We start from the raw sequence: 26,078 nt of genomic DNA on the forward strand, positions 1-26,078 counted from the left end.
ACCCTCCCATCCATCCATCCACTCACCACACATTCATCCTTGTACCCACCCCTCCACATCTACATCCACCCTTCCATCTATCTAGCCATTCACTCATGTAGTCATTTATCAGGGGTCATTTGTTTACAGTGGAGAGGGCAACTGAGCCCCAGGAAAGTTGGCTCCCAGAGTCTGGAGCCACCTTTGTCCACCCTCAGTTCCCATCCCAGGCAGTTTTCATTCCTCCTCAGCCACCTCTTCCAACACACCCACTTCCGCTTCCTCCTGTGACCTCCTCACAGGAAGAAGACTCAGGGGAACAGGAAGCGTGGGAGGAGCACCGGCTAGAAAGTGAAGTGAAGGAAAGAGACGAAAGGGGCCAGACTGCAGGGGAGGGAGATGGGGTGTCGACGTGAGAAAGGTGCGCGTCACCTGGAGCTCATCCCCGTCAGTTGTCAGCAGCTCTGCAAGCTCAGACCAGGACTGGCCTCCAAGGGGGCTCATGGGAAGTTCTGTCCTTCAGTCAGTCCACAGGGATGTCTTGGGAGGGCGAGAGGCAGGCAGGGAGGGCAGAGTGCAGCGAGCATGGGAGGTCAGCAGAGGGTGTGGGGGGGGGGCAGCAGAAACGGGGTACAACCCCAGCACATGTGAGCCTCCCTGGTCAGGCAGGCAAAGGGGAAGCCTGCAGGCTGGCTTTGGGCTCCGTCATCACTCGGGCCCCACGCCCCTTCTGGAACGCCCCTGAAGGGCCGGCTCCAGCTCCCCATCCCTTTCTGCCCGCCCACGGGTGCCCAACACCCAAGCCACATCCCCGCGCAGCCCTTCCCCGGAGCGTCCTGCCGTCCATCTGCCTGACCCCGGTGAGTCTTCACTTGCTTTGGGCTCAGGTGAGGGAAGGTGTGCTTCTTACTGGGCTCCCTCACCCCCAGGAAGGGTACAGCCAGCACCTGCCACACAGCCAGAGAGGGTAGTCAGTTGGAATAGAGAGACAGCGACTGAGAGGAGGCTTGGCAGGGACGAGACCCCCAGAGCCAGGGCTGAGGCCTTGAAGTCTGGAGGGAATCCGGGGGTCAGACGAGCGGACAGTGGTTCCTCAGAAGGACCTGCCTGTGCAAAGGCCTGCGGGGGGCAGCCACTGTGTGCACAGACCACCCCAGGCCCAGTTTGCTGGAGGAGGGCCTTTGTTCTTTCATATATGACAAGCGTGTTGATATATTTCACATAGCATACAAGTCACCACGTTACACACGGTACATGTATATGCTATTTTGTGTGCCCACAGAGTTGTGCCATAAGGGTGGTGTCATCTGCATATCCGAGGTTATTGATATTTTGCCCAGCAATCTTGATTCCAGTTTGTGCTTCCTCCAGCCCAGCATTTTTCATGATGTACTCCGCATATAAGTTAAATAAGCAGGGTGACAATATACAGCCTTGATATACTCCTTTTCCTATTTGGAACCAATCTGTTGTTCCATGTCCAGTTCTAACTATTGCTTCCTGACCTGCATACAGATTTCTCAAGAGGGAGGTCAGATGGTCTGGTATGCCCATCTCTTTCAGAATTTTCCACAGTTTACTGTGATCCACACAGTCAAAGGCTTTGGCATAGTCAATAAAGCAGAAATAGATGTTTTTCTGGATGCTTTTCTGAGGATCCAGTGGATGTTAGCAATTTGGTCTCTGGTTCCTCTGCCTTTTCTAAAACCAGCTTGAACGTCTGGAAGTTCATGGTTCACATATTGCTAAAGCCTGGCTTGGAGAATTTTGAGCATTACTTTACTAGCATGTGAGATGAGTACAATTGTGTGGTAGTTTCAGCATTCTTTGGCATTGCCTTTCTTGGATATTGGAATGAAAATTGACCTTTTCCAGTCTTGTGGCCACTGCTGAGTTTTCCAAATTTGCTGGCATATTGAGTGCAGCACTTTCACAGCATCATCTTTCAGGATTTGAAATAGCTCAACTGGAATACCATCACCTCCACTAGCTTTGTTCATAGTGATGCTTCCTAAGGCCCACTTGACTTCACATTCCAGAATGTCTGGCTCTAGGTGAGTGATCACACCATCATGATTATCTGGGTCATGAAGATATTTATTGTACAGTTCATCTGTGTATTCTTGCCACCTGTTCTTAATATCTTCTGCTTCTGTTAGGTCCATACCCTTTCTGTCCTTTATTGAGCCCATTCTTGCATGAAACCTATCCCTTAGATATGCAGGTGATACCACCCTTATGGCAGAAAGTGAAGAACTAAAGAGCCTCTTCATGAAAGTGAAAGAGGAGAGTGAAAAAGTTGGCTTAAAGCTCAACATTCAGAAAACTAAGATCATGGCATCCAGCCCCATCACTTCATGACAAATAGATGGGGAAACTGGCTGACTTCATTTTTCTGGGCTCCAAAATCACTGTGGATGGTGATTGCAATCATGAAATTAAAAGATGCTTACTCCTTGGAAGGAAAGTTATGACCAACCTAGACAGCAGATTAAAAAGCAGAGACATTACTTTGCCAACAAAGGTCCATCTAGTCAAGGCTATGGTTTTTCCAGTGGTCACGTATGGATGTGAGAGTTGGACTGTAAAGAAAGCTGAGTGCTGAAGAATTGATGCTTTTGAACTATGGTGTCGGAGAAGACTCTTGAGAGTCTCTTGGACTGCAAGGAGATCCAACCAGTCCATCCTAAAGGAGATCAGTCGTGGGTGTTCATTGGAAGGACTAATGCTGAAGCTGAAATTCCAATACTTTGGCCACCTCATGCGAAGAGTTGACTCATTAGAAAAGACCCTGATGCTGGGAAACATTGAAGGCAGGAGGAGTAAGGGGACGACAGAGGAAGAGATGGTTGGATGACATCACCGACTCAAAGGATATGGGTTTGGGTGGACTCCGGGAGTTGGTGATGGACAGGGAGGCCTGGTGTGCTGTGGTTCACGGGGTCGCAAAGAGTCGGAAATGACTGAGCGACTGAACTAACTACTAACAGACTTGTGCAGGAATCTGCACAGTTAGTTTTTGGGTATTTTCATCAGCCCAAAGAGAGAAACTCAAATCCTCACTTTTTCCACTCCCACCCCGCCCCGGGGGGGGGGGGGGGTGCCCTGGCTACCTGAATTGCCTTTCCATCTCTCTGGATTTGCCTCTATGGACATTTCATACAATGGTATCACACCATGTGGGGCCCTTTGGAGACTGGCTTCTTTCATCTCTCACCATATCTCCAAGTTTCCTCCTTGTCGCAGCCTGAATGAGAACCTTCTTCTTCCTCCGGACTCACACCCCATTGAGAGATGCATCTGGGTTCATTTATCCAGTCCTCAGCTCATGGGCTTCCTGGTGGCTCAGATGGTAAAGAATTTGCCTGCAGATCAGGAGCCCCATGTTCAATCCCTGGGTTGGGAAGATCCCCTGGAGAAGGAAATGGCAACCCACACCTCTATTCTTACCTAGAGAATTCCGCGGACAGAGGAGCCTGGTGGGCTGTAGAGTTCATGGGGTCGCAAAGAGTCAGACACAATTAAGCAAGTACCACTCACCCCACTCGTGTGTATTTGGGTGGTTTCTGATTGGGGGCTGTTGTGAATAAGGCTGCTGTGAACATGCACGTCCAAGTTTTTGTGTGGACAGAAGCGTTCCTTTTTTCTTGGTTGATTCCAAGGAGTAGAATTTCCAAGGTCACAGGAAACTCTGTTTAACCCTTCCTGACTGATTCCCATGACTGCTGCACCATTTTCTTATCTGCAGAGTATGTGGGTCCAAATTCTCCACATCCCCACCGAGACGTGTGTTTCTCTGCCTTTTCTGATACAGTGACCTAGTGGTATGAAGCCATGTCTTCATTGTGGATTGGGTGTGCGCCCCGTGTTGACTGCTCACGTTGAGCAATCTTTTCATGGGCCCATTGACTGTTTGTATATCTTCTCTGGTGAAATGTCTGCTCAGATCCTTTTCGCATTTGAAGTTGCTTTTCTCTTAATATGGAGTTGTAAGAGCTCTTTCCGTTTTCTGGATAAACGTCTTTTATCGGGTATATGATTTGGGAATTTCTCCCATTCTGTGGTTTGACTTTTCACCTTTCGAGATGGTGCCAAGAGGATGTCATATGAAATGAAGCTGGGGGGGGCGGGCTGGGGTGAGATGAGAAAGGCTTGTGTGCCAGACTGATGAAAAGGATTTTGTTCTCTTCTCTACTTCTCCAGGGGGCTCAGGGGGCTCTCTAAGATGCCCCCTCTTCTGCGTCCCCACAATGACCCCACAGAAATTCCCCACTGCAGTGCAGAGGCATCACTTCTTCAACGTCTGCCACCAGACAGAGCCACACTGGATACAAATGCATTGCTGTGTCTTTACTTAGACTACACCCAGGTGTACAATCAAAATCCATGTCCCCAAGGCTCTTCTTAAGCTTTTTCTTCTCTAATCCCCAAATGTGTGCATACATGCTAAATCGCTTCAGTCTCATCCAAATCATTGCTACCTTATGGACTGCAGCCTGCCAGGCTCCTCTGTCCATGGGATTCTCAGGCAAGGATACTGGAGTGGGTTGCCATGCCCTCCTCCAGAGTATCTTCCCAACCCCAGGATCAAACCTGCATCTCATGATGTGTCCTGCATTGGCAGGCGGGTTCTTTACCACTAGGATCTAAACCCAAGTGTGTGCGTGTTCAGTCATGTCTGACCCTTTGCCACCCCTTGGACTGTAGTCTGCCGGGCTCTTCTGTCTGGAATTTTCCAGGCAAGCATACTGGAGTGATTTGCCATTTCCCAAAGTCCTAACCTCACGGAGTGAGCACAGAATGTGGACTTGAATCTGAGTCCTGGCTTGGCACTCCTAGGTATAGAATCTTGGGCAAATGAGGTCATACCTTCCAGTCTCCATGGGATCCCCAGTCTCATGTGCTTCAGTCATGAGGTGCGTTCATGATCCCAGTCTCTGGCGGTAGGAGAATTGGACAGTTGAATGAGGAAAGGCCCTGGCAAGTGACATCTGAACCGCACCGGTCAGCTTGACAAATGTTCACAAAGTTCTGGCTTTAGGGACTCCTGTAAGGAGTAAACTTACCCATGCTGGCCACTTGGGTGACCAGGCAGGGCCAGTGAGAGTCAGTCAGTCAGTTCAGTCGATCAGTCGCATCCAACTCTTTACAACCCCATGAACCACAGCATGCCAGTCCTCCCTGTCCATCACCAATTCCCGGAGTCCACCCAAACCCATGTTCATTGAGTCAGAGATGCCATCCAACCATCTCATCCTCTGTTGTCCCCTTCCCCTCCTGCCCTCAATCTTTCCCAGCATCAGGGTCTTTTCTAATGAGTCAGCTCTCCGCATTAACTGGCCAAAGAATTGGAGGTTCAGCTTCAGCATCAGTCCTTCCAATGAACACCCACGACTGATCTCCTTTAGGATGGACTATTGGATTTCCTTGCAGTCTAAGGGACTCTTAAGAGTCTTCTCCAACACCATAGTTCAAAAGCATCAATTCGGCGCTCAGCTTTCTTTACAGTCCAACTCTCACATCCATACATGACTACTGGAAAAACCATAGCCCTGTCTAGATGGACCTTTGTTGGCAAAGTAATGTCTCTGCTTTTTAATCTGCTGTCTAGGTTGGTCATAACTTTCCTTCCAAGGAGTAAGCATCTTTTAATTTCATGGCTGCAATCACCATCCACAGTGATTTTGGAGCCCAGAAGAATGAAGTCAGCCACTGTTTCCACTGTTTCCCCATCTATTTGTCATGAAGTGATGGGGCTGGATGCCATGATCTTAGTTTTCTGAATGTTGAGCTTTAAGCCAACTTTTTCACTCTCCTCTTTCACTTTCATGAAGAGGCTCTTTAGCTCTTCACTTTCTGCCATAAGGGTGGTGTCATTTGCATATCCAAGGTTATTGATAATTCTCCCGGCAATCTTGATTCCAGCTTGTGCTTCCTCCAGCCCAGCATTTCTCATGATGTACTCTGCATATAAGTTAAATAAGCAGGGTGACAATACACAGCCTTGACGTACTCCTTTTCCTATTTGGAACCAATCTGTTGTTCCATGTCCAGCTCTAGCTGTTATTTCCTGACCTGCATACAGGTTTCTCAAGAGGCAGGTCAGGTGGTCTGGTATGCCCATCTCTTTCAGAATTTTTCACAGTTTCTTGTGATCCACACAGTCAAAGGCTTTGGCATAGTCAATAAAGCAGAAATAGATAATAAATATTTAACTCAATAAAGCAGTGAAGTTAGAGTCTCTGAAACCATGTTACGCCCTCTGCTTATGCCCTCGGAAGCGTGTTTTGCAGCCTCTCTCCCCTCCTCTTGTGGGATTCTTTCCTGAATAGGGAGAAAATCTGTACCTCCTGGGCTCTTGGAGAGTCCATGGAGCTGTTGTCCAAGCTGAGTGCATGGGCTTCATTGAGGGTCCTCATGAGTCACATAGGCTCTGAGGAAGTTATTTTTGTTCACTCCCGGTTCCATGTTGGTGTCTTAATATTAAAGGGAGGCCTTCTGAGCCTGGATCCCATCACAGGGAGAATGCCTGGAAGAAACTGTCCACAACAATCCTACCGTTTTCTCTTTTCCACCTCTGTAGACAGAGTAACCGAACCATCCGGGTGACCCAGGAGTTCATGGAATACTACAATCACCATGGTTGGGGTCAGGAATCCATTTCCGATAACTCCGTGTTTACTCCTAATGATACAGCGAAGCCAGCGTGGGCGGCTGTGGAGATGGAGATCCTGGAGGGGCAGCTCGTGACTGAGATCCGGCAAGACTTCTACAGGTGAGGTCGGCCCCTCTGGTTGTGCGTAGCACACAGTAGGTGGTCACGGGCGGGTGGGGGATCTTACCACTGAGCCACCTGGGAAACCCGGCCGTGATATACACATGAGAGCATTCCTGTGTTTTCATTAATGCAGAGAAATAAACCACCCAGAACGGGCCAGGTGCTCAGGGCCTCTGGTTAAGTGGGCTCCTCCTGTTCTCTTGCCCAAGAAGCCTCTCTGCCTGCCCTACCTGCCAGCAAAAGGCAGGGAGGGAAAGAGGAAGAGAGGAAAGAGAGGGGGAGGGACTGGCATCCGGAAGTCTCCCCCAGCTTGACATATCTCTTCCGCTCCTCCTCCAGAACGGTGAATGACCGTGACCCCACGTACACCATCTACTCCCGGCTGGCCCGCGGGCCCCCGGGCGCTGACGGGGAGCTGCTGTGCCATCGCCTAGAGCAGGAGTACAGGGTGGGCCCCTTGGAGCTGAACTGCGAGGCCATCCTGAGGACCAGCACCAATCTCAACACCGGCCGGGTCCTCTACTCCGACAACAATGGCTACCAGATGCAGCGCAGAGCCTACAAGGAGTACAAGGCGAACACCATCGCTCGGGTACGTCCTGTGGTGCCTCATGGGAACAGTGACCACAGACCTGAGAGGCAGCCTCTCTCCAGAGGCTGGAGACACCCCTTTAGCTCCAGCGGCAGAGGCCTCCAGAGCATCTCCCAGAACCTCTGTCGCCCACGTGCGCCGTTAGGGGCTGAGACCCAGGCTTGTTCAGACCTGGGGTCAGAGCTCTGGGGCCCCCACATATGAGGAAAGTCCCTGAGGTCCACCGTGGGCACGGTGTGTCCTCCTCTGTCAGATGACTGACCCGCTGGGATTGCTCCGAGGATGAAGCAGATGGTGCCTGTCCAGGCCAGAGCGGCTGTGACCCTCCTTTGCTGCCCTTAGGCGGGCTACTGCCTGGTTGCCTGGGAAACGTGAGCACAGACTGATTTCTGCAATCAGTTCAGCTCTGAGATGCTCTGCCCCTAGCAGCATGACCTGGGACAAGTCTGTCGGCCTCCCTGGGCCTTGGTGCTCTCCTGGGAAAGGCGGTAACCTTCCCCCAGTGCTGTGTGATCAGCTGGGATGATCCAGGAGCAGTGCCAGGCTGGGCACCTCGTGAGCCTCAATCCACGTTAGTTCTTCCTCCTTCCAGTGGGGAATGTGGCCCCTCCCTGCTCCATCTTCCTTGAGTTTCTGGTTCCTCTCATCCCTGTTGGCTGATTCTCACCCCCCGTGGCCTGGGCTCCAGAGAGTCCAAGGCCCTCGGCCCAGGACATCTTGCTCCACCAGAGCAAAGGGTGTGGACTGTGTGACTGCTTTTCAGCCCAAGCTTGAGCTCTTTACTATCGGGCAACCATTAGCCTATCTCAGACTGGACTGACACCCAAGCCTTCATTCCCTTCCTGCCACAGTTTCTCAGGGATGGTTTGGGAGCTCCTTTTACAGGTGGAGAAACTGAGGCTTGGGCAGCCTGAGTTCCCCAGCTCGTAAGGTCAAGAAGCTGTGGAGCTGGATTTGAATCCCAGGGCGTCCATCTCACAAGTCAGAGCCCCTCCCGCCGCTACCAGGGCCGCCCTGAGCTACTGCTGTGCCTGTGGGGAACCTGGTGGGGGCCCGAGGGAGATGCCTGATCAGGTGGCTCACCCAGCCATGACCATGACCATGACCACCCGTCTGGCAATATTTCTGTCCACAGAATTACTACCCCATGACTCAGTCAGCCTTCATCCAGGACAGGCAGAGCAGGCTGGTGCTGCTGTCGGAGCAGGCGCACGGCGTCTCCAGCCAAGGGAGCGGGCAGATGGAGGTAAGAGGAGGCCCCTCTGGTCACCACGGCCCCACCAGGGGCCAGGCAGGACCTGTCAGATGACACTTCCCTGCAGGTCATGCTCCATCGGCGGCTGTGGAACAACAAACAAGGGAACTCATCAGACGACCTCACGTTGAACGACACCTCGGTTGTCCACTCGGTGCTCTGGCTCCTGCTGGGACCCCAGACCCTCACCAGGGACCTCGGCCCGAGGAGCGGGGTGGTGCTGCAGCACAGGCCCGTCGTGCTGATTCCAGACCTGAGCGGTAAGAGGGCCTCCTTTTGGCGCATCTGTCATCCCTGCCCCGGGGTGAGCCAACCTGTATGGGGGAGAGGAGCTCAGGCAGAAACTGATTCAGCGGGAGAGGGATTGATGCCAAAGAGAGGGCCTGGTGCCCTGTAGGTCTGGTGGAGATGGGCTCCTGAACCAGGGGGAATTCAGCGATCAACTTCAAAGGCTATCAGTTGATGTTCTCTTGTTTGGAAGAAAAGAATCCCAAGGGGCAGCCAGGCCCAGAGATGCTTGTGGAACAGGAGGAGGAGCTGGAGAAGAGGCCAGGGCAGGAGAGAGACACAGCAGCTCAGGGCCTCTCGGGAGCGGGTGTTCATGTCCATCTCTCCCAGGACTGCCAAGAACTGCCTTCCAGGCCACCTCCAGGCCCAGGGGCAGATTCCCAGGAGAGGAGATGTCATGGACCAACAGGGTGGGGTCTGCTCCCGGGTCAGTCAGTGGTTCCTTTCTAGCACCTGGGAGCCCTTCCTGCAGAACGGATGTTGCCATGGTGAGCAAGTTCCATGGCTGTGGTCAGCTCCATCCATGGGTCCCCCCTGGGCTCCTCTGATGGCACGTGAGAGAAACTGGAGCTGATCCATCTGAGCCACAGGGAGACTTTATTCAGAGGCCAATGCACCCCAGAGAGGGGCTGGGGTATAACTGTACCTTGGGCGCTGGAGCCCACTTCTTTCCTTCTTTCTGTCACCTGAGGTTTGCTCTGTCTGCAGACCTTCCTCCTCCTCCTGTCTGAGACGTAGCTGTGAACAACTCCAGGACTGTGTGTCTCCCCCACTCAAAAGGAACTGAGACTCAGACTCAGGTCTCAAGAGCCGAGATCCCAGCAAAGAATCTGATTGGTCTGATCGAATCACATGACCCGAGCCTGACCAATCACTGTCATTTCAGTTCAGTTCAGTCACTCAGTTGTGTCCGACTCTTTGTGACTCCATGGACTGTAGCACACCAGGCCTCCCTGTCCATCACCAACTCCTGGAGCTTACTCAAACTCATGTCCATTGAGTCGGTGATGCCATCCAACCATCTCATCCTCTGTTGTCCCCTTCTCCTCCCGCCTTCAATCTTTCTCAGCCTCAGGGTCTTTCCAAATGAGTCAATTCTTTGCATCAGGTGGCCAAAGTATTGGAGTTTCAGCTTCAGCATCAGTCCTTCCAATGAATATTCAGGACTGATTTCCTTTAGGATGAACTGGTTGGATCTCCTTGCTGTCTAAGGGACTCTCAAGAGTCTTCTCTAACACCACAATTCAAAAGCATCAATCACTGTAGCCCAAGGTATTGTGAGGAGATGGCATTTGCACCAGCAGATGCTTCAGGCTGCCTGTGGTGTGGGCCAAGGTTGGAGGGGTGTGAGATTGGATGAAATGAGTGTGGAAAGCTCCACTTAACATGGAGAACTCTGAATGCTGGGAGGAGTAGCTTGGCCCAAACTCTCTCCTTGTTGGCCATCTGCCTTGCAGAGACTACCCAGGTTCACCCAGACTTCCAGCAGCAAAAGGCTGTGACACTGCCTCCAAGTCTCCACCTTCAGATCCTCAGCATCCCAGGCTGGACGTACAACTTGAACCACACGAAGCACCTGCAGAATCTTCAGAAAGGTGAGGCAGGTGTTCAGGTGTCCAGACTCACTCTTGCCTCTTCGTTGTCAGGTCCCCAAACCCATCACCAGGCAAAGGTGCTCTCCCCAGAGTCATCCAGGCTCTGTGAGGTTACCCATTTTCCTTATCTGCCAAATGAGGAGACAGAGGCCCACTGAGAGGCAGGTCGCTCAGCAAGCCAGGGACAGGTGGGGCCCAGGTTCCATCTAGACCGCAATGACCGTGTACAGAGGGGAGCCCCCAGCAGGGCATCCGGGAGGGCCTCCTGGTGGAGGAAACAACTGCCAGGAAGCAGCTCATCATATTGCCAAAGCCCCTGGTATACGTTATGTGTCCCTTTACACTCAGAGCATCTCAAACGCGGGGCTGACCATGCCTGAGCCACCCCCCTGTTCCCAGAGACCCTCCAAGGGCTGGCACACTCCAGTGCAAGGTCTGCAGGATGAGGGTCAAGAGGGAAAGGAAGATGCAGAGGCCAAATATCACCTTTGTGGCTAATAAAGTGGGTGCTGGAGGCTGTGGCTCAATCCTGTAGCCACATGGCTTCTTCACGCTGACCTCTTGCACCTCGCTCCACGTGTCACAGAAGAGGAGGTGGGGATCATCTCTTGCAGCAGCAGTCGTGTGCTTACCTGTGTTGGAGGCAAAGTTCACTGAGAACCCACCTCCTGGAGACAGCCTGTACCAAAGATGAGGAGAGATGAGCCTGGGCTAAGCAAGCAAGTCCCTCCTCCTAGAGAAACATAAGCAACCAAGCGAGGGGAGCAGCAGCAGATGGCTAGAGGGCCTCCTGCTCTCCCAGACTCTTACAACCCCCATGGCATCATCACCACTATCATCGCCATGGTCCTCATTATCACCAACATCACCATCATCACTGTCTCCACCATCACCATCACCATCATCATTGTCTTGTTCTGGACCCAGAGGTCTTCACCTGTTTCTGTTGGCCCTGTCCTTAACCACGGCCCCAGGAAGGGGGAAAGGAGATTCTATGAACACTTCTGCTGCAATAACAAAGAGCCCAAACTCTCAGGGTCCTAACACAGAGTAAGGTTGTTTCACCCCTATGCCACGTATCTAGTATGGTCCAGAAGGAAGGCCCTACTCCTTTGTTCACCAGGGACCAGCAGATGGAGACTGTTTTCTAACACAGGCTTCCTCAATTAGAGGGACAGGATAAAGCATCTGTGGGACATGACACACCACTTTTGTGTTGGCTTCAGAGTCAAGAAGCCAAACCACTGTTCACTGGGGCAGAGGCAGAAAGACTATACCAGAGAACTGACAGGTTGGAGGACAGGCCCAGCGCGGACCACAACTGTGAATGAGGCCAAGACTTTCTAGGCATCGGCATTGGCCCCTGTGTGCATGGGGGGAAGCGTTAACATCGGCTGGACCTGGTTTGAATCCTCACTCCTTCTCTGTTGCAGACCAAGCACCTACCCTTCTCTGAGCCTTGGTTTTCTTGTCTCTGAAATGGGGGCCGTGTTAGATGCCTCTGAAAGAGGTTGAAGATGCAAAAGGGAGGCATGTGTAAAGTACCAAGCCCAGCCAGGGGTCATCACTGCCACCTTCCTTCTGTCTCTAAGGCCATCAAGGACAGGTCAAAGTGGACTTCCGCCGAGTCCTGCTGCGGCTCCACCACCTGTATGAGAAGGGACAGCACCCTGTCCGGTCTCAGCCTGTGACGGTGAATCTGCAGGTAACCTGCCCCCACCCCATGTCCCACTCCCGGATCACTGAGTCAGGATACACAAGCAGATGTTCACGAGGGAGGCAAAACCCAAGTGTGACCATCCTGACTCAGATGCCACCTTGGCTAAAAGATGCCTTATGGTCATCTTTAAAAAAAAAATGAGATTTGATCTCTGGGGTGCATGAGGGCACCCCACCCCCTCCTACTCGTGTTCTTCTGGACTTTTCGCTTCTTTACCACATGCCAGTATTTTGTGCGTTTCTCATTTCATTCTTGTAGTAAATCTTTTTACACCACACAGATGTTATTTGTGGGATCAGAAAGCAAAACACATTCTCGCACGGATTATCGAGTAGGTGATCAGAGGCACTCAGTCCAGGGTGTGAGGCAGGGCATTTCTGCCTGGTATCCTGCTCCCCACGCCCCTACTCCGGGCCCTGGACCTCAGAGTCCTCACCTGTAAATGGAGAGATAAGGGTCTTTCCCCACAAGGATGCTGATACTCTCAGCTGATAAGGCACACACGGGTGCCTGACACCCTGATGGAGGTCAGTGCCCCCAGACTCCTGCCTGTGTCCTCCCTCCCCTCCTGACCCCTGGATCAACCTCTGACCCGCACTACAAGTGAGGCTGCTGCATCAACTGCACCAACCCCAACTGCACCAACCACATCCTCCCCCCATGATGTATGGAGACCCCTCCTTTATCCCCAGTCCGCCCTCTTCATGGGGGATCTGAGCTCTTTACCCATCTCCTGCTCACAGAGAAGTTCTCTAAATCTCTCTCTTGTTGCTTTGACTTCAGGGATACTTGCAATCTGAGAGAATCCCAACCACCCAACCCGGAGCCCTCCCTGAGGTGTCTTCCCGATGCCCTCCTTTCACAGCCATGAATATAGGGGTGGGGAGTGGTCTCTTTCCTCACTGACTCCCAGTCCACTGTCATCAGAGACACTGTCAGCTTCGTCTTCCCGCCTGGCTTCAGCAGCGCACTGGCTTCATTTCTTCCTCCTTGTCACCTCTTGCTCACAAGCTGACACCGGTCTCAGGAGCAGGTGGACGTGCAGAAGAGGGTGTGGTGGCAGCACACAGCGCCTCACCCTCCACGCCTCCTCCTTCCACCTGCTCAGGGAACCCCCTGCAGAAGAGCCCCCAGCCTACCAGTCAGCACTGTCCTTCCTCCTCAGGGATGGGACTACCCCCTGCCTCCCCTCTCCGCACAGGCTGAGCATTATGGGAAACGGGGGTGGATAACATGACTGATGCCATCTTGGAGCAAGACAGGGCTCCACCTGAGCAGCGTGGGGAGGAGGGGACTCACGGCTGGGAGCAGCTCCATGTGCCTGCCCGCTCCTGGTGTGCGTCTCCAGCTCGGCACCTGGGGAGACCAACTCCTCCTTGGCCTCAGTTCCCTCATCTGTAAAATGGGGCTGCCCATTCTGTCTATCCTGTCCATCCCTAGTGACTCAGCTGGTAAAGAATCCGCCTGCAATGTGGGAGACCTGGGTTTGATCCCTGGGTTGGGAAGATCCCCTGGAGAAGGGAAAGGCTGCCCATTCCAGTGTTCTGGCCTGGAGAATTCTGTAGTCCATGGGGTCACAAAGAGTTGGACAGGACTGAGCAACTTTCACTCTCATCCTGTCCATGGGGCTTGCCCTGACAATGAAATGCAGCAGGATGCTGTCCCCCGGGCCGTGGTTTGTTGCTGCCCCCGCCGCTGTTTTGTCCTCTGATCCGGGGCCGAGTGCTCACCTCCCTGTGCTCCTGTCCCGCAGTCCGTGCTGCGGGGTCTGGGTTCCGTGGTGTCTGTGGAGGAGCGCTCGCTCACAGGGACCTGGGACGTGAGCACACTGCACCGCTGGAGCTGGAAGATACGGGATGGTCACCAACACGGAGGTCTGTGTGCCCCTGGTTCAGGCCTTTGCCCAGGATTTCCAGCCTGATCCTCAGCCAGGGTCAGGAGCTCGACAGACCTGGCTCAGATCCCAGCTCTGCCCCCTAAGGCCCCTGTGACCTTGGACAGGCTGCCCTCCTTCTCCAGGTCTCAGCCTCCCTGAATATACTGCAGGAGGTTAAGGAAAGCTTCAGGTCAGTCTTCTTACCAGGGTTCAACAGAGGCTGCGTGTGTGTGTGTGTGTGTGTGTTTCCAAGGCCATACGCCCACTCCGTAGATTGGATGAGCTCCAAACTTGCAAGCACCACAAGGATGCTCTGATGTCTGCCATGCTATGCATTGCACTACACACTCCACACTTAGCTCTTAGAAATCACTGACTGCTTCTGGCCTCCCAGTCTCTGCCTGTAATGATCACACTGTCTGACATATCCTTGTCCCCTTCATCCCAGACTGCTCCTAATCAAGCTTCCCCAGGTCCGAGGCTAGTAGTTGTCTCCCCTGCTCTCCCTTCCTCCTCATTCTGCTCTGACCCATTTATTTCCTCTTTGTCTACTACACAAAGGATAGTCTGGGTACATGAGTAGACATCTGGTTGATGTGTGATACACTGATAGATGGAAGGACAGTTGGTCAGAAAAAGGAGACGTAAGGAAGGAAGGGAAGTAGATGGATGCTGGACAGGTAGATGATTGGATGATGGGTGGATGGAAAGATGTAAGGAAGAAAGGAAGATGGATGATTGATGGATGGGCAGAAGGCAGGATGAAAAGAGGATAGAAGATAAATTGATGAATAGATGGAGGTTAGATGGATTGGCAGAAGGGTGGGTGATGGATGGAAAAATGGCTAGAAGGTGGATGGATGAATGGAAGAATAGAAGGAAGGAAGATGGCTGCATGATGGATGGATGAATAGATGCAGGTTTGATGGATAGACAAGAATGGATGAATGGATGATTGGATGGATGGGTGGATTAATGAATGGATAGAAAAATAGATGAATAGGTTCTATCCCAAGAGTGAAGCCAGAACCCCAGTGTGTGACTTCAGGGGATCCCAGTGAGACAAAAGGCAGGGCCCCTTCATGGTCTCAGTGAAAAAGCTCTTAGACATTGAGGCCACATCCCAGGGGATACAAGGCCAGGTGGGGCCAGGACCACCAGTACAAGCCTTCACTGTGGCTGAGCCGTCAGGGGATGCCATAAATGAAAGAGGCCCATGGGCAGTGGCATCCAGTCAGAAAGGGAGCAGCTGAAGACCATTAACACAGAGGGAGCCACAAGAATGCAGACAGAAGGAATGTTCTGAGGGGGTTGCAGGGATGTGGTGACCAGGGAAGCAGGCGGCTCCAAAGGGGAGTGATAGACCACCTCTGCTCCCCCAGGTAGCTCCGACCGTCCCTTGCCACCCCACAGAGGCCCCAACATCACCATCCACCCAAAGGAGATCCGGACGTTCTTCATTCACTTTGAAGAGCAGTGAAACCTTAACAGATTCTGTGGGCCTCGGACAGAGAAAAGCAGCCTGGATGGATGAGGGGAACAGCTGCTTGTCTGGTGGGCTAAGGGCAGGAAATGGATGGAATTGGGGTGTTTTGATTTCTTAAATAAAAATTGCACAAGGACCTGTTTCTTGCCCTGCCCACTAGAACCAGCCCTCTTTCTCCTCTCTTCCCAAGGATGGTAGCTTCACATAAGCTCATACTTCCTCCTTCATTTGCAAAAGATAGAAGATTCTCTTAAAGACATAGGGGATACCCACATTGATACCAAAATGCATCTGCCTGCAGGTCCTGCCGGATCTCACCAGGCTCTGGGGTTGACAGTGGCCCTTCTGTGTGCTGGGCGCCTTCACAGGCTCATCTCAGACTGCTGATGGCCCTGCACCAGGGAGACTGTACACACCATTCAGGGCAGGGGGCTGCAGCCCTGAACCTGGTGTTTGAAGCCAAACTGTGAGTCTAACTCTAGATTCCCCCTGTGCCTCAGGGCATACCTGCCGAGCAGGAGGGCCTCCCGGCTCAAGTCACTGGGTGATGAGAGGAAAAACTGACAGCAGGTGAAACGGGGATGTCCAATATAAGAATTATTAACAACAAGAAAAGCGTAACTTCTACTCCCAGGTGTGCCCAAAGGATTGAAACCTTCACCCACGAGGAACTATTTCATGCATATTCACAGTGACCAAAAGTGAACACAACCCAAGTGTGCATCACACTACCTGGATATACAAAGCATGCCATATCCTCAGAATGGACTATTACTCTGCCATACAAAAGGATGTAGAACATCCCAAAGATTATACTTAGTCAAGGAAGGCAGCACTTCCCCGGTGGTCAGTGGTAAAGAATCTACCAGCCAATGCAGGAGATGCAGGTTCGATCCCTGGGTCAGGAAGATCCCCTGCAGAAGGGAACGGCAACCCACTCCAGTATTTTTGCCTGGAGAATCCCATGGATAGTGTCGCCAATAGTCGGACACGACTTCACAACTAAACAACAACAACCAACAAAGGTGGATACAGATGCAACATACTGTACTTTCCCATTTACATAAAACGTCTAGAATAGGCAAATCCACAGAGGTTGAAGATAGATTTGTGGTTGTCAGGGGCTGTGGGAGGAGAGAATAGGTGTGACTGCCTCCTGTCCTGTCACCGGTCCATGTACCCCAGCCTGAGACACGCGTCTGCTGCACAGGTGGGCACTGGGGTTTCGAGGAGAAGGAGAGGGCTGGGGTGGGCTGTGTGGAAACAGCCTCAAGGGGCTGGAGCGTGTTATTGTCACAGTTGGGGTTGTACATGGGAAAAGCCTAAGCCTGCCCTAGTAGATATGCACCACTATTAAGTGCTGCATAAAAGGAGGAGGGGGCCCACCATGGCAGCCTCTTCCTCCCCACACTCACAGATACTCTCAGCCAACAGGGCACCACTTCAGTGGACTCTCAGAGTGTGAACACCTAGGCAGGCTCCAGGAACAGGCGTCGGTGGGTTGTCCACATGCAGAAGCAGGGTTGAAACCATAGCTGAGCCTCAGGGGTCCCAGTTCTTAAGAAACTGGGTTGAAATCTCTCCCTATGGCTAGGGATGTACACCACCGCCTCTGGCTTTGTAAACTCAGGGTCTGCGAGATATCTGCTGTGGCTGGGATGGATCCAGTCTTGGCATCCATGGGCTTTTGGACGCATGTACATGAAGGCAAGGCTGGGCTGCCTCCGTAGCGCCCATGGCCAGTCCAGGTGCACAACAACTGTGGACCTGGGACCCGAATTCTGTGGATCTGCACTGGTGGATTTGTGAAAGCAATGCTCGAGGGACACCAGGGCTGACTGCTGACATGCCCATGGCTGAGGCGGGGCAAAGGGCGGGGCCAACAAGAGAGCATTGTGATCCTGCACACCGGGTGACAGGTGACAGCACAAAGTGTGTTCCCCAGTGGACAGCTCTGAATATTCAGTGACTCCTCTCCTAAGTTGTGTCCATCTCTGCAACCCCATGGACTGCAGCACACCAGGCTTCCCTGTCCATCACCATCTCCCCGAGCTTGCTCAAACTCATGTCCATTGTGCTGATGATACCATCCAACCATCCCATCATCTGGTGTCCCCTTCTCCTCCTGCTCTCAATCTTTCCCAGCATCAGGGTCTTTTCCAATGAGTCAGCCCTTTGTATCAGGTGGCCCACATTTTGGAGCTTCAGCATCAGTCCTTCCAACAAATACTCAGGGTTGATTTCCTTTAGGGTTGACTAGTTTGATCTCCTTGCAGTCCAAGGGACTCTCGAAAGTCTTTTCCAGCACCACAATTAGAAAGCATCAATTCTTTGGTGCTCAGCCTTCTTTATGGTCTAACTCTCACATCAAGGATCACTCCAATTCTGCCAACCTCATGCCACAACCCAGAAATGGATCTGGGAACCTCTACTCCATCAGCTAGGAAGCAGACCCTGCCCTTGACAGGACTGTGACAACCACAGAGCAAAGAGGAGCCCCCACTCAACATCCAGGGCAGACTCTGGTCATCACAACGCCAGTCACGCCTTCTGTCAAGGGGATAACGGCTAGGACACACTGAGGAAAGGCAGCAGACATCCGCACTAGAAACAGCCCTTCACCAAACACATTAAACCCACACAGGCTACACAGGGGCACTCCTACACAAAAACAGCCTTTCAAGACCACAGGAGACAATTGTTCCTCTTAAATTCACAGAGTAAGAGAAACACAAGTAAAATGAAGAAGCAGAGGGACTATTTCCAGTTAAAAGATCAAGAGAACCTCTGCTCACCAAAAGAATCAACAATAAAACAGATCACTTCTGTTTGATAGACACCAAGTTCAAAAAGGAAATTATGAAAATACTGAAGGAATTCAGACAGGCTATCAGTAGAAATTCAGATTACTATAAAAAAAGAATTAGAAACTTTAAAGAGGAGCCAAGAAAACTTAGAAAACTCATTTGCCAAGATGAAAGCTGTGCTCAAGGCAATGATTAGCAGACTGAATAATGCCAAAGAGCAAATAAGTGATCTAGAAGATAAAACAATGGAAATCACCCAATCAGAACAGTAGACAGAAAGTTAAAAAAAAAAAAAAAATTGAAAGCAATGTAAGAGACCTATGGGATAGTACAAAGCATGCCAATCTACACATAAGAGGGATTCCAGAGAGAGAGAAGAAAAAGTGGGTCAAAATTATACTTGAAGAAATTATGGCTGAAAGCTTCCCAAACCTAAAGAAGAAAACAGACATCCAGGCACAGGAAGCACCAGTGTATGTACCCAGTTTCCCAGCAGCGTCCGACTCTCTGTGACCCCGTGGACTGTGGCCCACCAGGCTTCTCTGGTCACGGAATTTTCTAGGCAAGAATGCTGGAATGGGTCGCCATTCCCTACTCCAGGGGATCTTCCCGACCCAGGGATCGAGCCTCTGTGCCCTGCGCTGCAGGCAGGCTCTTTACCACTGTGCCCCCTGCGAAGCCTCCATACTACACTTGATCCTAGCTGAAAAGCCAAGAATAATACACTTGTCAACACATGAGCACCCAGTACAGGAGCACCCAAATACATCAAACAGACACTAACAGACATAAAGGGAGAAATTGACGGGAATCCAATAATAGTGGAGACTTTTATGGCCCACCCACATCAATGGACAGATCTTCTAGACAGAAAATCAGTAAGGCAACAGAGATCCTAAGTAATACAACAGAACAGTTAGACCTAAATATTTTCCAGACATTACATTTAAAAATCCCCAGAATACACTTTCTTTTGAAGTGCACATGCTCTAGGATTGCCCATGATAGCCAATAAGATAACTGTCTTTTTACTTAGTTTAGCCCTGTCTTGTTACTATAAAAAGAATTTGCAAAGACTTACAAAAGTACACAAGTGGGAAAAAGCTAAATAGATATGCAACTTTGAGTGAAGGGGAAACAAGGATAGGAAAATAAAACAAAGCTAGCTGAAAGGTTAATACATAAAAGATATCCAACTCATAAATTATGCATTTTTGAAAGTTGAATCACAGGTATGTCTCTAAACTTTCTGGTAGCTGAAAAAGAGGAAAAGCATTATTGGTTACAGGATCCACAGAGAGGATGAGTTTAAAATAAATCAGCTGCCCAAGAGATACTGTATTTCCTAGTAATAACAACTTAGAGAAATTTCTTTATGGATCAACATAAGGGAGACCACAGGAGATTATGTCTTTTACAACATTTTCTATTAATACAATTAATATAATAGTGAGTGTCATCTCTGATAACTATTCCGTGTAGCTTAAATGTATTCAGTAAAAGTTATTCTATGAAGGTCAAATGGTCCAGTTAAAGTTTGTAAGATATATATGGTCTTATTTGGAAGGAGAGTAAAAGTAAAACACTTGGGGGGGGGAAAATGAGCTATTTACCTACTGTTAAGACTTAGCAGAGAATTCAAGTTGATATTCTTAAGATCAAATCTAACAACCTGAAGAGATTCGGTGTTACTAAAGACAGATCCGTATGCCTTGATCATCAATTAAATGATAGAAGATAGGTTTACCCCCATTGAAAAAAGTTAAGAGTCCAACTAAGTCCCATAATTGATCACCTGACCACCCTACCTTTATAAGAGGTAGACTGAAGATTTACAAGGAAAAAAATGATTTAACATAAGAAATCTTATAATTGAATAATTGGCTTCCCTGATGGCTCATCGGTAAAGAATCTGCCTGCCAATGCTGATGTGGTTTCAATCCCTGGGTCAGGAAGATCCCTTAGAGAAAGAAATGGCAATCCACTCCAGTATTCTTGCCTGGGAAATTGCATGGAAAGAGGAGCCTAGTCCATGGTGTTGAAAAAGAATAGAACGTGACTTAGCAACTAAACAATAAATATTCTGTCGCTCTTTTCCGTTTATTTCCAGTTTGTACTCTTTAAGAAGCCTTTTGATTAGAGGCTGAACTGAAACAATACGTTTCCCAAGTATGAGGTATTTCCTTTCTTCTTTCTTTACTCTGACGTTGATTGCTCTCCTGTTATAGGTCAAGCACTTATAGTGGGAACACAGTGATGAAGAAGTCATTATTACTGCACTAAAAGCCCAGAGGACAGGCATATGTAAACGGCAGTTCCAACAGGGTTTGCCATACTATAGGAGTAAACCAAAAGAACACTTAGCTTTCCTTGAAAATGAAATTCAGGGAATACTTCACAGAGGAAGAGATGACTAAGATGATTTTTGGAACTCATAGATGAGAGTTTGCTGTGAAGAGGAGGAAATGTGCTTCAAATACAGAGAACAGCCCATGAAAAAGCACAAGTGAGTTTACGGTGCTTTAAGCACAGAACAGAGCTTATAGAAAGGCACAAACTTATACACATATGGACGCAAAAATAGAAATATACAGATTTCTTTCTTAATACAATTTCTCGAACGTCCCATTAGAATCCTAATCTCCTTTTTTATTATAAAAGTCAGTTTATTTTTCCTTTCTATGTTTCATATTTTCCCTTTTTGTCAGTAATGAGAAGTTAACTGATTGGAAACCTGCTTGATTAAATAATGTTAATAAGTTTATAAACACACATTTGAGAATATTAAAGCAAAAGGTTGAAAGTTTTTCCCTAACTCCATGTAAATTAGGCAGCCATCAGAATTGCACATTTTCACCTCTTCACTTCCATATTTAAACCATATATACAGGATGACCTTAAAATATTGATAATTAGTATAGAATTCACAGCCTTGAAAACGTATATTCTACAGACTTCTAAAGAAGAGATACCTAGATACCTCTCAGGCCCTAGTAATCCACTGTGATTCAACGTCACATACTTAAAGCATAGAAGGACAAAAGGTCTTTCCTTTTTCTCCGATTTTAGTCTTCTGCTGAGGTAACACAAGGAACTCGGTTATGACAGAGCTTGAGCCTCTGAAAATAGGGCTAAGCTGACTGGCTTCCTAGTGGATCCTAAAAAGTTCCCAGAGAACAAGCCTGGGGTTGAGTACTTTGGTTATAAATTACATACTGGAATGTCCACAACTGAGGTACCTCATGGTCCTTGAAAGGAAGACAAAAGACTTCCAGGATTTGAAGGTAATTCTGAATGAAGATGGAGAAGAGTTGACGATCACTGGAAGATATTTCTGCTTCCAGAGCTGAACGACTTCAGAGCAGACACAGAGTAACCCAGCCACTCAGCACGTAGTGTGATTTTTCCCACCACAGCTTAGCTAAGGGTTTCTCTTTCCAAGACAGGCTTACGCCAGACCCACCTGGAGCATTGAACCAGGATTTGATGCTTCAGAGATGAGCCGCTGTCTGTAAACTCATGACCGAAGCAAAATGCTACAATCCTTTCTATTCACAGAGCGTCTCGTTGCTACAAACCAGGCACAGCTGCCTCATGGTCACTCAGCTTTCCAAGCTGGAGAACAAGGGTCCAGGTCCAGTAAAGCATTTACAGTTAAAGGGATGAACCTCCACAGGCCAACAGAGTTGCCAGCAGATTCATAGGCCATTCATTCGGTACATTCATGAAACAACGGAGACGAATAAAAATCATTAACAATAATTCCTGTAGTGTAGAAAAAACAACTCAACCTTCACCCTGGTCAGCATCTCCAGGGGCTGACCCTGCTGAAAGAGGCTCGACAATCTGAGGCTATGTTGGAGTTCTTAAGACAAACCCAAAATAGGGCGAATTAGAAGAAATAATAACCCTGATGTGTCTTCTGATTATTCTTGTTCTTTTGTGGACTCTGGTTACTCACTGAAAACACAAGCTTGTCATCTTTGCATAAGAGCGTCTCTCACTATTAATGGTGAAAAAAACAGAATTGTGCAACTTGTCATAATAATGAAAAAGTAGAAAACCGACATCCATCCTAGGTTGTCCTGGACCAAAGACACTAAATACTGGTCCACGGCAGCTCCAATACTCCTGGTTCCATCAACAATTCCAGTGACTCATCGCCAAAGCCTCATTGCTCCCTCAGATCAGCTCCTGATGACCAAGGTTCGCAGAAATAGCAGAGCTAATCATATTAGATGTAAAGTCAAGTGGGCCTTAGGAAGCATCAGTACAAACAAAGCTAGTGGAGGTGTTGGAATTACAGTTGAGCTCTTTCAAATCCTGAAAGATGATGTGGTGAAAGTGCTGCACTCAATAGGCCAGCAAATTTGGAAAACTCAGCAGTGGCCACAGGACTGGAAAAGGTCAGCTTTCATCCCAAGAAAGGCAATGCCAATGAATGTTCAAACTACTGCACAATTGCACTCTTCTCACACGCTAGCAAAGTAATGCTCAAAATTCTCCAAGCCAGGCTTCAACAGTATGTGAGCCGTAAACTTTCAGATGTTGAAGCTGGATTTAGAAAAGGCAGAAGAACCAGAGATCAAATTGCCAACATCCTTTAGATCATCAAAAAAGCAAGAGAGTTCCAGAAAAACATCTACTTCTGCTTTATTGACTATGCCAACGTCTTTGACTGTGTGGATCACAACAAACTGTGGAAAATTCTGAAAGAGATAGGAATATCAGACCACCTGACCCACCTTCCGAAGAATCTGTCTGCAGGTCAGGAAGCAACAGTTAGAACTGCACACGGAACAACAGACTGCTTCCAAATCGGGAAAGGAGTACGTCAAGGCTGTATATTGTCACCCTGCTTATTTAACTTATATGCAGAGTACATCATGAGAAACGCTGGGCTGGAAGAAGCACAAGTTGGAATCAAGATTGCGGGGAGAATTATCAATAACCTCAGATATGCAAATGACACCACCCTTATGGCAAAAAGTGAAGAAGAACTAAAGAGCCTCTTGAGGAAAGTGAAAAAGGAGAGTGAAAAAGTTGGCTTAAAGCTCAACATTCAGAAAACTAAGATCATGGCATCTGGTCCCATCACTTCATGGCAAATAGATGGGGAAATAGTAGACACAGTGACAGACTTTATTTTGGGGGGCTCCAAAATCACTGCAGATGGTGACTGCAGCCATGAAATTAAAAGACGCTTACTCCTTGCAAGAAAAGTTATGACCAACCCAGACAGCATATTAAAAAGCAGAGACGGCACTGGGAAGACCCAGAGGGATGGGGAGGGAGGCGGGAGGGGTGATTGGGATGGGGAACACATGTAAATCCATGGCTGATGCATGTCAATGTATGGCAAAAACCACTACAATATTGTAAAGTAATTAGCTTCCAACTAATAAAAATAAATGAAAAAAATTAAAAAATAAAAAGCAGAGACATTACTTTGCCAACAAAGGTCCATCTAGTCAAAGCTCTGGTTTTTCCAGTGGTCATGTATGGATGTGAAAGTTGGAGTATAAAGAAAGCTGAGCACCAAAGAATTGATGCTTTTGAACTGTGGTGTTGGAGAAGATGCTTGAGAGTCCCTTGGACTGCAAGGAGATCCAACCAGTTATCCTAAAGGAAATCAGTCCTGAATATTCATTGGAAGGACTGATGCTGAAGCTGAAACTCCAATACTTTGCCCACCTGATGCAAAGAACTGACTCATTGGAAAAGACTCTGATGCTGGGAAAGATTGAAGGTGGGAGGAGAAGGGGGCTACAGAAGAAGAGATGGTTGGATGGCATCACTGACTCAGTGGACGTGAGTTTGAGTAAGCTCTGGGAGTTGGTGATGGACAGGGAGGCCTGGCATGCTGCAGTTCATGGGGTCGCAAAGAGTCAGACACAACTGAGCAACTGAACTGAACTGAACTGAACATATTAGAAGGTCCACCAATTAAAAATCCTGTGACAAGTGCATTGATGGACTTATCATCTGGAGAATGATTGTATCCAAGGAGGGACCCAAAGAAAAAAGCAGACTGAGAACTAACACCAGTGCTCTTTTCTGTAACACATGGGAGATGAAGCCTTGCAGCCTTCCATCTATAATTCCTCCAACATCTTACCAAATGAACTGCTGGTCAGCCTCAGCCTTGTTCCATTTGAAGTTGATACTCAGATAAAAGGGCAATCAGAAGGAGTAATTCACTAACTTCAAGGACTTCCCTGGTAGCTCAGCTGGTAAAGAATCTGTCTGCAATGCAGGAAACTCTGGTTCGATTCCTGGGTTGGGAAGATCCCCTGGAGAAGGGATAGGCTACCTGCTCCAATATTCTTAGGCTTCCCTGGTGGTTCAGCTGGTAAAGAATCTGCCGGCAATGTGGGAGACCTGGGTTCAGTCCCTGGGTTGGGAGGATCCCCTGGAGAAGGGAACAGCTACACACTCCAGTATTCTGGCCTGGAGAATTAGCCCATGGGGTCCCAAAGAGTCGGACACAACTGAGTGATTTTTACTTTCAAGCACACATAGTCCAGGGAATACGCTATAACTCTGGGAAGGCAACAAGCCTGGTAGAAGCTTATTGCCTTGACTTGGTTCACAGTATTGCCTTCTTGGATTGAATAATTAGGCTCAGCTTCACCTTCATTTTCAGCACCATTCATTCATGGCCTGTGTGAGTCTTCTTCAGAATTTTCTTCTGTCTCAATACCTGGGAGACCGATTTCTTCTGGTGACACCAGGAGTCCAAAGAGTATGATGGTCCCACCAGCAAACTGCACAGCCAGCATCACCAAGAAGGCGTACTCATAACAATACTGCAGAACGGAAGAAGCTAGACATGCCCCCAAAATATTGTCCACTGAGGCACTGGCACTCCAGAGACCAAAAACAACGCCTCGTCCAGCTTTCCCAAACCAGTTTCCCGTAACAAAAACCATGCTGGGCCAGCAGGTGGACAGCAGCAGGCCATTCAACGATCCCCAGGCTGCAGTACAGTCCCTTGTTGTAGGAATGCAGCCATTCCATGAGAGCGCCAAATACGAACACCGCTAATGCAGAAAAGCACATGTCACAAAATAGAACCCATCGCAAATTCAGCTGATCGGCAAGATACCGCTGATGAGAAGGCCCACAGCATACGAGAAGAGGACAGTGGTATCCAGCATTCCGAGTACTTTCCTCTGCACTGGGAAACACACGGTTGCTGCTCCAGATCGCCATAGGCAGTTCAACAGACTTGTTAAAAGCACTTGGGGTCCACTGCTTAGAGATACTGACTTTGACCTTGCTAAATGTTTTTCTCGATGCATGGAGCAACGGAGTAACTGAAGAAGATGAGCAGGGACACGACCTCGTGGTGATGGCTGAACCGGGAGAGCAGAGTTCGTCTCTGAAAAATATTTGGCCAGGCCATGTGCCTCCTGACCTTCCTTCTCACCGTGACTTTAAAGTCTGGATAATGTATGGTTTATATCCTTTCTTCTTTTGCCGCTTTTGCACCAGAGATCTGCAGTAGTAGTCGCACTCCAGCCAGCCTCTCTGCTTGCTCTGCTGGGTCAGCCTTGCCCGCAACCCGTCCGCTCCCGCCCGCCACCTTACCCGGGCCGCGGCCAGGGTTTCCCCTCATTTCCTTTATTCTTAGTCATCATATAGCATGTGCTAGGAGCCAGGAAGAATTCTAAGATGGCCCCTGTGAACTTTACCTTCA

At 49.3% G+C, this 26,078-nt stretch overlaps 2 pseudogenes; one reads left to right on the top strand and one right to left on the bottom strand.

The window, feature by feature from the left end:
* The window catches only part of LOC136152882 (epididymis-specific alpha-mannosidase-like), a 42,339-nt pseudogene extending 26,776 nt beyond the window's left edge, over positions 1-15,563 (top strand).
* A 6,766-nt stretch (positions 15,564-22,329) lies between these two features.
* Positions 22,330-25,784, bottom strand: LOC136153006 (sugar phosphate exchanger 3-like; annotated as a pseudogene).
* Between the last annotated feature and the right edge of the window lie 294 nt (positions 25,785-26,078).

The sequence above is a fragment of the Muntiacus reevesi genome, chromosome 22 (genome assembly GCF_963930625.1).
Source record: "Muntiacus reevesi chromosome 22, mMunRee1.1, whole genome shotgun sequence".
Taxonomy (NCBI): domain Eukaryota; kingdom Metazoa; phylum Chordata; class Mammalia; order Artiodactyla; family Cervidae; genus Muntiacus; species Muntiacus reevesi.